Raw genomic sequence first — 12,686 nt, forward strand, 5'->3', positions numbered from 1 at the left:
GACAGTCCCAAAGACCAGGATCAATCTATTTCATTGTTTGCCATAAGGTGTATATAATCCACCTGAGCAGCTTTTTCAACTCTTCAACTTCCCATGCAAGTCAGACCAATTTTACCAAACATCTGAGTGACAAATGAGCATCTTGCTCTGCGCCTTTAAGGGAAGAGGCAAAGCCCTGGGCACAGCTGAGCTGCTGTATGCATTTTTGCGTGTGCAAATGCAATTGCTGCGTCAGTAGCAGCTTCAAGTACCAACAGGATGAGGTGGTAGGGCAAACTCAGGATACTTGAAACAGAAGCCATCATGCTATCTCAGGGCATAGAGACACTTTGACACAATATTCACCCAAGCTGGGATTCTCTGTCCACTGGTAAGAGTTTTCATGCAAAGACTGGTGTATTTAGGAAACAGCGAGACTTTTTGCTGCAGTGCTGCTTTTAAAAAAGAAAGCGGGAGATCAGGAAAAACAAGTGCTTGAAGACTAACCAGGGCAGTGAGCCTTACGTTCCTAAAATAAGAGATGCTGCTGAACAAGAGTATTCATGAATGGTGCTGGAGGGATTTAAGCCTAATGAGAGGGGGGTGGGGGAGAGAGAATGTGTATATGCATACACAGTTTGGTTAAGGAAAATAACTGTGTGTCTTCAGAGGTACAAATTTATTTCATTTTCTATGGCTTAGTTAGAGCACAGAAAAAAGATTCTGGAAATGTAAATCAAAAATGGAAGAGGGAAGTTAATGCTAACCGTGAGCTTCTAAGCCTGTGTGTAAGTATAATTGCAGATGCAAATCTCAAGTGTACCAAATGTTTACATGGAGGTGGAAGAGTGTGCTGTGAGTCTTGGATTAGAGCAGGATGTCGTACATCTCTTCTTTGATGCACGTCTAATTGGATTTCTGATTCTCAAGGACAATCCTGGATAAACCAAAGCTGCTGTTATATATTTGGAGAGGTTAAATCGTTTCTTGAAAGAAAGCCCTTGCTAACATCTGAGCATTAGAATTTCAAAAAGAGTGAGACACGGAAGCACTCTGTGAAGGAACAGAGTCAGTTAATTTAAATATTGTTTTTAATACTGCAAGGAATTGGACAGCCATTGCTCTGAAAAACTGTTTGGCTACTTCTTATTCTGCTTGTATTTATGCATTTTGTATGTGCATGCCTATATTTGATAGTAAAGTGGAAAAGGAGTCTTGATTCCTACCCACCCCCCACCACAAATCTTTTAGAAACCTTCCTGAGAGTTTTATTTTTAAAATGTTCTAAAATGTTGTTTACCTAGTTGCTGATCATGACATCATTTTGCATATTTCTGCAGGTTTAAAGAAAATAGACCATAAGCAGAAAATAAATTGGTGATGATGACAGAAAAACAAATGTTTTATGGATGGAACAGTAAGAAGTAAAAAACAAAGGAGGTTTGATTTTATTATTTGTTAAGTCTGCCCAACTCCAAGAAGACTCTTTGAATTTTCCTTGAGAATTCAGTTTATATATTCAAGGAAGGAGACTGAATGAGAGTTGTTTTTTAGAGGTGAATGGTGATTTATAAATAACAGCTAGGATTTTCAAACAAAGTATAGGGTTTTTTTATATAGAGGGAGGTTGAGGAACTTCTAAGCCCCTCTCCATCTTTAGCCCGTCATTCCCAAATCACTTGAAAACGGTAAATTCCCACTTCTGTCTGAAGAGAGAACGAATAGAATAGAATAGAATAGAATAGAATAGAATAGAATAGAATAGAATAGAATAGAATAGAATACTTTATTGGCCAAGTGTGATTGGACACACAAGGAATTTGTCTTGGTGTAAATACTCTCAGTGTACATAAAAGAAAAGATACATTCATCAAGAGTCAAGAATCTTAAGGTACAACACTTAATGATAGCCATAGGGTACAGCAAGCAATCAAATCATACTAGGAAACAGTCAATATAAATTGTAAAGATACAAGCGACAAAGTTACAATCATACAGTCACAAGTGGGAGGGGATGAGTGATAAGGAGTGATGAGAAGATTAACAGTAATAGTAGTGCAGACTTTGTAATAGTTGAACAGAGTTGAATGAATTATTTGTTTAGCAGAGTGATGGCATTCGGGAAAAAACTGTTCTTGTGTCTAGTTGTTCTGTATGCAGTGCTCTATAGCATCATTTTGAGGGAAGGAGTTGAAACAGCTTATGTCCGGGATGTGAGGGGTCTTAAATATTTTCACAGCCCTCTTTTTGACTCGTACAGTATACAACTCCTTGATTGAAGGCAGTTAGTTAGTTGTTAGTTTTACTTTCTAAAGTCTTTAGACATTTTAAAAGTTTAGCTTAACTTAACCATTAACATCGGAAGAATGTCTCTTTGCCTTAATTGGTCACTTCTATTGCTAATATTTAACCTAACAACATCCTGTAGTAATCCTAGTTCTCATTTTACAGGCAGTAGACTGATCATGTACAGAGACATCACAATAAGTGTCACCTCTTAATTTGTTGTCTTTCGGATTTATTATGCAGTGGAGGAATGTTTTCAGGATGCTGACAATTTTTGAGTACCTTCTAATATTTTCTGCCCCTTTTGTTGAAAGTCTGCCTGTGAATGGACATAATGTGATCCACAGCTCCATCAAAAATCAAGCATAGCCACGGGTGCTGTGCCTGTTTCTATTCCCTCAGACACTCTCGGAGGGCAACTCCATAGCATCTTTCAAAACTGGGCACCATGTTTCTGTAGAGCTTTTTAATTAGGCATGTTCCCAAATGTGCTCTTGCCAAATTCCACTTCATTCAACCAAGATTCTATTTTCCATTACTGACATATACCTATAACTGCAATGACAGCGCTATTGTGCAATAATTCAAAATGTGGCTGTACCTTAGCTGCCTTTTAGTGTCATTAGAAAAGCAAAAAAAAATGCAATATATTGCTACTTTTACTTGGATGAAAATTCATTTAAGGCATTTCCCTGTTAATTACAGTATCTTTAAGTCAGCAGAAAATCGTATTGATTTGAAATTTCTGTTCCCATTGCCAATCCACACTGTGCCTCAGTGGCCTCTATTTCAAGTCATTGCAGACATCTGACTTCACTCCAAAGTAAAGGGAGAACTAAACAAATTTGTAGTAAAGGGTGAACTAAACAAATTTGTAGTAAAGGGTGAACTAAACAAATTTGACACATCCTGAATGAAATTTGGAATAAGAGGGAAAAGATACTTTACCATCAATAAAGAGAAAGATGACTTAAGGAAAGTTCAGTTGTGGGCTCAAAGCAAAGTAAAGGCAACATAATCAGAAATGGCAGAAAAAAAAGATGTTCCCAGGCCATTTTTGTGGTTCTGGTTTGGTACAAGTAGGGGCTGGCCATATGCAGCTCATGAACATTAATATAGCAATAATGTTAGCTTTTTAGATGCTGCATGATTCTATGGCTGTGTTGCCATGGCATGGAGAACGAAGTTATGGCTATTTCAATCTGGTCTCACAGAACAAGAAGGCTAAAATATGAGTGGCTGGTTTGTGATTGACTGGGTTGTATCTAATTTTGCTCCAAGACCATTGTCCTGGAAGCAGCTTACCAAAGTAGCTTTTAGGTTCTTCAGAAATCATCAGTAAGCAGGATGGCACCAGTGGTGGGATTCAAATTTTTTTACTACCGGTTCTGTGGGCGTGGCTTGGTGGGCGTAGCAGGGAAAGGATACTGTAAAATATCCAGTCAGAGGTGGTATTTGCTGGTTCTCTGAACTGCTCAAAATTTCCACTACCGGTTCTCCAGAACTGGTCAGAACCTGCTGAATACCGCCTCTGGATGGCACCCCCCAAAATTATATGGATTGGAAGAGAGTTAAGAGAAATTGTTATGTGCTACAAAGCAGCTTTTGAAATATATCTGAAGAATATCCTATCGTGTTCCACTGCCAAACCCAACACATGCAAGATCAGGTAACATACACTCTTTCTCTTTCCTGTGTATCCACAGAGGCAGCAAGCAGTTCATTCTTGTGGGACTGAGATGAGAGATTATATTTCACCGCCATCCCAGAGGAGTACTAAATATACGCTCTGGCAATTCAACCTTGTATACATTTCCTTCAGCTTGTAGGGAAGCTTAGTATGAGACACATTAGAGAGAAGCTTGATTTTGTATTGATGAGGGGATCCCATACATCTGAATATGTTTTCAGAATCAACCTTTACAAAATGATCTTTTTACACTTTGGGAGGGAATCTCTTATCTTATTCGACAGAGAATCAGAGTAGGATCCAGCTGTTTTGCAGTAGTGAAGTTGATTGACTGCTCAGAGGACCAGAATCATTACCTCCTTTGAGAATATGACTCTAACTAGGACTAACTAGGATTGTTCCTTTACTTCTTCCCTGGAGAAAGAGGTGGAGGATTTGCTGAGCAATGATGCCATTTACTCATGAAAGCTCCCTGTATTTTGTGAATGGATTCTGCAAGTTAACAGCCTTAAGAACACCCCCAAAGCACCTCCAAATGTTGCTGCCATACAGGAACTTACAGCCAGCTTATGACAACAAGCTCAATATTTTCTGCCACCACAAAACATTTACCAAAGCAATGCAAAATTTGCTGCAAGCTCAAAGGTTTCTGTATAGAAAGCAGCCATAGCAGTTTACGCCAGGAGACAGTCTGAAGAGTCAAAAGTTCAGGAAGAGCCAAGAACAGTGCATTTCCATTCCAAGGTCACAGGTAACCCCAAAATTGCAAATAGACAGGTATAAACATCCACTGTTACTTGGTACAAAAAGCCAGTTATGAAGTGTTTTTTTCTATTCTATTCCTATCAGTTTGACTAGTTGGCGGAGCCATGCTCCTTTCCTTCTTCCTTTCCTTCTTTCAGGTGGGTGGCTTGACTCCTCTTCTTCATTTGTGATGTTTGGTGGACTCAGAGCCTAGTCTAGTTCAGGTTCTGGATCAGAGGGTCTTTAAACTTGACAGCTTTAAGACCTGTGGAACAACTCCCAGAATTCATCTTCCAGTCATGTTAGCTCAGGAATTCTAGGAGTTGAAGTCCACAGTCTTAAACTTGCCAAGTTTGAAGACTCTTGTTCTGGATCAACTGACTCAACCGACAACTGGATCTTCTCAGGTGTTCTCCTTTCAGGCAATTACAGTAGTGCAGGTTGGGGACCAGATTGGCCAAGCTCTTCTGAATCAGAAGATTCAGATTGAGGCATCTGAAGCAATGGTTTTCTGTTTGCCTAACCGTGGGGCTGGTTGTGAGGGTTACAATCTTTATGCCACGATGCTCTTGAGCAGCGTAGGAAAAAGTAGAAGGCAAATCTATAATAGGCAGAAGTAGAATTTTGTTCAGAAACAAGGCTGCAGTATTAATAACGTATTGTCCTGTTCCATCTCTTAGAACAGAGATCCCCTGTTCAAAACCAGGCTCCACGCTCAACTCCACTCATGAGAGTGGTGGACATCACGAAGCGCCACTCGTGCGAGGGGAGGGCGCTTGAGTAGAGGGCGCTTGCACAAAGGGCACTTGCATGAATGAAGCTTCGAGCGAAGGGCACGTGCACTCATGCGAGAAGTTCCATTCACGTGTTGGCGCTATGTGTGCAAGGGCCCTCTTCTTGCACAACTGGAGCTTTTGAACGCAAGCATGAGCACCCGGCACCCAAGTACCCTCTGTTCGCATTTGAAGCTTCATGCACACGTGCACTTGCCCTTCACTTGCACAGCCCGATTTCAAACAGGCGATGGCCTGGGGGTCGGGGACCCCTGCAGTAGAGCATGGTGGAATGATAGTGAAAGTCTACTTTCCAAAGAGTTCCATTAAAGGGTCTTTTCTCATGTTGCTAAGGAGTACACTCCCTCAAGAGTTGAGTCCAGTCCTCATTCTTTCTATTTTTCAAAACATTCCTCCTGAGTCAGGCCTTTTAGGTTTGAACAAACAATTTTAAATCCTTCATAATGTTTTAATTATGTTTTCATTGTTTTATGGTTAGGTGTCTTGACCGCTTTCCAGGTAGAAAAGAGAAATGTTGCTGACATAGAGGTCTAGGCACGCAAGGAAGGAATAAAACTCTGGCTGCAGTCATGAATTCTGTTTTTAATGGTCACAGATGACAAATGGATGGGATTGGTAGGGATTGAGCTAACAATCCTGGACACAAATCCCATTGAATCCAGTAAGTCTTAAGGAGTCTAATGACAGCAGCAAGTGAGATCTAGAAATATACCTGCATATTGGGGTAGGCAGTGATGAGAAAGGGTCTTCTTTGTCACAATTTAACCTTGTCTCTTTATTCACTTGAGCAATCACCCTACGTAGATATAAATGCCTAGTTCATAAATGCAAGGTGCCAATGTAGAGAGAAATGAAATAATCTTTTATCAAAATATGAATAGGAACCAGGTCAGACAAGTTGGAACATAAATTTATTCTTTAGTTATTTTCCAATTCATAGAGATAGCCCTATTTAGCCTCCAGTGGTCAGATCAGGTCAATGCAATTCGGACTGCTTAACTTTAAAAAGAATTGAGACAAACTGAAGTGGCTATAGAGAAGGCTAGTAACAATCATCTGTCAGCTGGAAACCAAGCTCTAAGAAGAGGGAACGAAGAGAGTAGGTGTGCTTAATCTTGAGAGAATAATGAATTGTAAAGTGATCCTGTGCAGAGTGACATTATTCAGGGTCAGGTAGAAAAAGGCAGCAGACTCTTCTTTATTATCATAAAACGCAGGAGGATAGATTCCAGTTGGATGTATTCATGCAGAAATTAGCTAGTAATGTCTCACAAATACTATAATTTAGATTCCTGAGCTCTGAGAAGGATTGGCCTAAATAGTGCCTTCTAATTCTGTGACTTTATGAAATGGTTGTTAGATAAGAACTTCAGAGCTTACTGTGCATTGTCAATTAAATAATGAAACAGAGTTCTGGAATCTAATGTTACAAAGTAGTAGAAATCTGTACTAAAGTTCCATCATACCTTATTGATGTAAAGTAAGTCCAGTTAGCCTTGCTATTGTTATTTAGTACCTGTTTATATCTAACAAGACATATTTTTTTTCATAAAGTTGATAGGAATTGCACAATTACTGTAGTGAAGATGTAAATTCAGCTGGGCTATTTGTATTAGTGAGAACGTAAAGAAATTTCTACTGTATTGCTTAGTATGGATAAACTGGAGCTGAAGGGCTCTCTAGAGTCTAGACCAGGGGTGTCAAACTCAAGGCCCAGGGGCCAGATCCGGCCCGCGGAGTGATTAGATCTGGCCCGCAGGGCCACCCTGGAAACAGCGAAAGACTGGCCTGCAGTGCCTCTGCCAGCAAAAACACAACTCGGGTGGGCTGCATACAGCCCTCTTGAGCTCTGTTTTCATTGGCAGAGGGTTACTTACAGGAGGCCGTTGCAGCCAAAAACAGAGCTCAGGAGCCTGTTTTCTCTGGCAGAGAGCTCGGGCCACCACAAGCACCCCTGACACAAGTGATGCCGAGCTGACCACATCCACTCTGGCTACGCCCACTCTGGCCCTCTGAGGTAAAATACAATCCTGATGCGGCCTTCAATGAAATTGAGTTTGACACCCCTGGTCTAGACTATATACTTAGCGTACCTTCCCTTTCAGCAAAGCAGAGTGAGCGAGCCCATTTATATCGGGTAACAGAGGTAATGAGTCTGAAAACAATAAAAAAAAAGTACTGGAGGGTACAGCCATGACTACCATTTAATCCTGTTCTGCAGCCTCTTTCTGGCCTCCTGGCTTCAAATTTGGTCAGAAATTCTGCCCCGATACTACAATGTTAGTAAAATTTGTCTGCCGGGCTGGCTGACTTTTTATAGATGAAGTGTTGATAGCATCTTGTTACAGGAGGCAGCAAAATTTTGTGGCTGACCTTGACCTGGAGTAATGCAGTTATTTTAATTGGAGTGTACCATATTAATGAGAGAAAGGAAGAGCTATATTTGTTCCCTTTAGAAATGTATCATTTTTATTTCTGATGTGATGGAGTTGGCCTCTTTTAAAAAGGTCTCTATTAAGTCATACATTTTGGATCTTGTTTTGGCCAACTTGATTAAAGAAAGCATTCTAATATCCAGATTATAATCATAGGCTACTCTTATATATTAGATACTGCTAATGATTCCAGTAAGCTTCGGAAACTGATGGCCTCTTTAAAGCTAATATGTTTATTATATCATAGATTTTTATATTCTCCTCTAATTATTGTGCGATATTCCTAAACAGTAAGAACAATGGAACTAATTTAGCCAAAAAGATGGTAGACTACATGTGTTCTGTTAGCAGCCAAGTGGACATATGTGTAAAATGTACTGTATATATCATGGCTGATGCAATTACAAAACTCTTGGCAGCTCATAAGACAAAAAAGAACACTAAATAAAGTAAAACAAAACAAAGCATATACCTAAAGCAAACAAAACCCAGTACTAAATTTGGCATCCACACCTAAGAGTTGAATATGATGGCCTTCTCATTCCTTCTGTATAATTATATACTCTATACTCATACTCAGCTAGAGAAAAAATGAGTACATATAATAAATTAATAAATTGTGTATATACATGCACATATGCATAGTGCACGCACACACACACAAATATGGCAGGAGGTATTGTCATGGTGAGGCCTAAGAGATATTGGATCAGAAAATACGGTTATTAATAGTAGCAGAATAGCCATTGTTAATGATACAACAGAAATCCTGGCATTCATAAGATGATTAATTTTACAGAATGTTTTTTTAAACATCACACAGAGGGCAGAAATAATGATCCTGATATTTGCAAACTATATAATAAGTTTGAAAGACTCAGTCACGTTAGTTTCTTGCAGGAAAAACAAGCCTTTTGACACCTTGGAGAATACCAAATTTATTACTGCATAAGTATCCTACACAATACTCTACTTGATGAAATTAAAACACTGCCAAGCACTTTTGTTATGAAATAAACTGCCTAAAATATTACAAATGACCAAATGATGTAATTTGAATACGGCAGAAATAACAAGGAATCCCATTTTGAATCGATCTGTGGAATGTAGTAGTTTAGCTCCATCAGGTCACGGAAGGAATTATTTTTGCCACTGAGGAAACGATGTCCATTTGATTGTGCTCCAGGCCCCTCGTTCAACGTGATGGGCTTCTTCAGAAAAATATACAAACCCCACCCCTTTAGAGCAGTGTTTCTCAATCTTGGCAACGTGAAGATATGTCGACTTTAGCTCCCCAAATTCCCTAACCAACATGGCTGGCTAGGGAATTCTAGGAGTTGAAATTCATATATCTTAAACTTCCCAAAATTGAGACTCACTGCTCTAGAGCAGGGGTGTCCAACCTTGGCAACTTTAAGACTTGTGGACTTTAACTCCCAGAATTCCTCAGCCAGCTTTGCTCAGCTTTGCTGGCTGAAGAATTCTGGGAGTTGAAGTCCACAAGTCTTAAAGTTGCCAAGGTTGGACACCCCTGCTCTAGAGCCTACCCTTGCCTGTGTGTGTTCAGCATGTACATTAATGGTTGTGTACAGTATGCATGTGTTTGAAGGAGTGAGAAACAGCATGTAACTCCAAGGTCAGAGTTATTTTAAAGTATTCGTTTTGCACAAAGAACCAATGTTCAGAGGCTTGTACCTAGCCAGTTTCAAATCTTTTTCAGGCCTTTTGCTAGGATGTCCATTACTGTGAGGACTCGATTTTGTAATAGGAAAAAAGGAGTTTAGATGAAATTATAATTTCTTAATGTACTGCATGTATTTTGAGCAGTTGCGCCAAAAAGCAACAACCATTTGTTCCCAAAGCTCGGAGCTCTTCCCAGAAATCTATCACATCACTCCGTTAAATGCATGCCACATGACCTTTCTTAACCCAGATTCTTGCCTCCAAGCAGGTACAAAATATTCCAAAAGCATTAAAGAGGAAAGGTGATGGTTTTAAAGAAAGGATAACATTAAGCATCTCCTTCACTTCCAGAAATAGAGTGCCAGTTCTCCACCTCTACTGTCAATTAGGAAAGGGAGCATTCAATCGGGATAGATTAAAATATATAGATGCATGATCATTTTAACCCTGCAGGCAGCTCTGTGTAACTTGGAATGATAGAGGTCCACTATCAATAATGAGATATGTTAAATTAGCAATATATGCCCAGATTTGTTCTCAATGGATGGTCACTGAAACCTAATCTTGCTTCTATTATGCAGGTAGTCCTCAACTTACAACCACAATTGAGCCCAAAATGTCTGTTGCTAAGTGAGACAGTTTTCAAGTGAATTTTGCCCCATTTTATGAGCTTTCTTGCCACATTTGTTAAATGAATCTCTGCAATTGTTAACTTAGTAACAGCATTGTTAAGTAAATCTGGCTTCCACATTAACTTTGCTTGCCAGGACCACACAAAAAGTGATCACATGACCACTTTTTGATTATGTGCTTTGATTATGACAATTTTGATTATGTGCTCATGCAACGATTGTAAATGTGAAAAATGGTCACAGGTTCTTTTTGTTTTATTTCAGCAAAAAGTCCATAAAGGATTTCCAGTTACTGACAACTGTAATTGTTGTCTTTCCTCTGGTCAAGTAAGTTAATTTTGCCATCCCTGCAAATTGTTTCATCTTCACCAACCATTCCTCTGTTGTGGATATCTCAGCATCTTTCTATCTTTGGGCATATAATGTAATTGGAGGGAGGGAAACAAACTACCAATTGTTTTCTTTAGCCTGTCAGTTCAACATCTGTTGCCAGATGCACTCCTGTGATAGACTAGAAATTGGCAGAGAGGGGGTTGCAATTTGTACCTGCTCAAGGAGTGGGAAACAGCACTTTAATGTGCTTTGAGGGAGAGTCCTGAACATACTACCTTGAAATCCCCCCTGGATGCATTATCTTCAGAACAACAGCACTTTGGATATCAGCATTGATTGTCAGATGCTACAACTTTTCTATCCTGTGGAGAGTTGGTCTCTGACAGAAAGCCACACGAAGAGACTAGAAGCATTTGAAATGTGGATTTACAGGCAGCTGTTATGTATAAGTTGGGTTGACAAAATGGGCAGGTGATAGGCTGGGAAAGCCAAGAGAAATTATCAAAACCATAAAAAAGCGAAAGCTATAATATTTTGGACATGTGACACCACACCCAGAAAAATACGGCATATTTCACTTAATCCTCCAAGGAAAGATTGAAGACAAATGAGGTCCAGGCAGAAGAAGACCATCATGGCTTCAAAATCTAAGGGACTGGTTTGGATAAAACTCAACAGCACTTTTTCATGCGGCTGTTGATAAAAATAGGATTGCCAATATGATTGCCAACATCTGATGACGGATATGGCATAAGAAGAAGAATTGGTTTTCTCTGTACAGAAATCCCTATTATTACCAGTGTGATGGTAATAATAATAATAATAATAATTTAAAAACACTTTCTCCAGTATAATGGCCAGACTGGAAAAAGGTTTCCTAGAACAGTTTTTTCCAAATGGATGTTCTCCAAACATATTGGGATTAAAGATCTCAGAATTTTCAGCTAGGGTTGCCTAACTATTTTGGGAATAGTACTCTCAATACAGCTGGAGGATAGCCAATTCGGAAAAGGGAGAATTTTAAGGGTCAAAGGTCACTTAAGACCAGCTGGTGATGGGCAAACACAAATAGGCCATTAGTGTTGACACTGCTCCAAAATATCCTTCCTTTTTGCTTTTAGATGCGTTTTACAAACAGCTGGAGATTACCATTCTCCCCCGCCCTGCACCCTCCTCCCTCTCTCTCTCTCTCTCTCCTTCCCTCCCACCCACCCCTCTCTCTCACACACACATCCCCCCAAAAATAATTGTCTACCCTTAAGTAATAGTGTTTAATCCAGCCAGTAGTCCCAGCTCTATTTTATTATAGAAGTTACAATACAATACAATATTCTTTATTGGACACACAAGGAAGTGGTCTCCAGTGGAAAAGCTCTCACTGAACATATAAACAATAAAGTGATATAATCATACCAATAGTAGAAGGTAATTGGAAAAATGAGAAGGATAATAGTAATACAGCCCTACTTCAAGGATGAATATCCTTAGACATAGGACAGTGCTTTGGGAATTAGGTGTTCAGCAGAGTGATGCAGAAGGTATGATCATGCCTTGAGTTTAAAATGCCATTATTTATTTTATTTATTACTTAAATAGATTTATATGGTCGCCCACCTCACACACAGTGACTCCAAGAGGCGTACAACATTAAACAACACTTTACTCAAGTGTTAGACCTGGAAAACAGATTTGTATGCCAGGAATATAGAAGCACTTGTAAATCATGCAGTGCTGTTGTGGATATAGAAAAATTGTATCACTTATTTTGTTTATAACAGTATGATGTAAGAGATCCTGTTAACAAAATCAGTGAGCACCCATGAGACCATTACATTTAAGATCTAAAATTTCCTAGCCATTCCACTCAAACAGCTTCTATTATCTGAAACCTTCATAATCTTCCTCAACAGCCTCTGGTGAATACTGCTAACCACAGGAATTTGTGATAGGAGAGTTGTAATTACCGAATTATAATTATTGACTGAAAGAATAAACTGTCTGAATTTATAGCGAGCTGGATATTTTGAGCTTTGGCTTGGTTTAGCTTTGCTTTGATGCTATGTAACGAATGATGCTGTTTGTTTTTTAAAAATAGCATTTGCAGTCTTTG

The 12,686-nt window shown here is 39.3% G+C and overlaps 1 protein-coding gene across 1 annotated transcript in view; it reads left to right on the top strand.

Annotated features, from left to right (window-relative positions):
- The first annotated feature begins 225 nt into the window (after positions 1-225).
- Positions 226-12,686, top strand: part of PLCD4 (phospholipase C delta 4) — a 39,502-nt gene continuing 27,041 nt past the window's right edge. The window contains exons 1-2 of the mRNA XM_026708045.2: positions 226-370; positions 10,508-10,570. The gene's annotated coding sequence lies outside the window, so the exon portion shown is untranslated. The remainder of the gene's footprint in view (positions 371-10,507; positions 10,571-12,686) is intronic.

The sequence above is a fragment of the Pseudonaja textilis genome, chromosome 1 (genome assembly GCF_049901715.1).
Source record: "Pseudonaja textilis isolate UNSWEBS1 chromosome 1, rPseTex1.2, whole genome shotgun sequence".
Taxonomy (NCBI): Eukaryota; Metazoa; Chordata; class Lepidosauria; order Squamata; family Elapidae; genus Pseudonaja; species Pseudonaja textilis.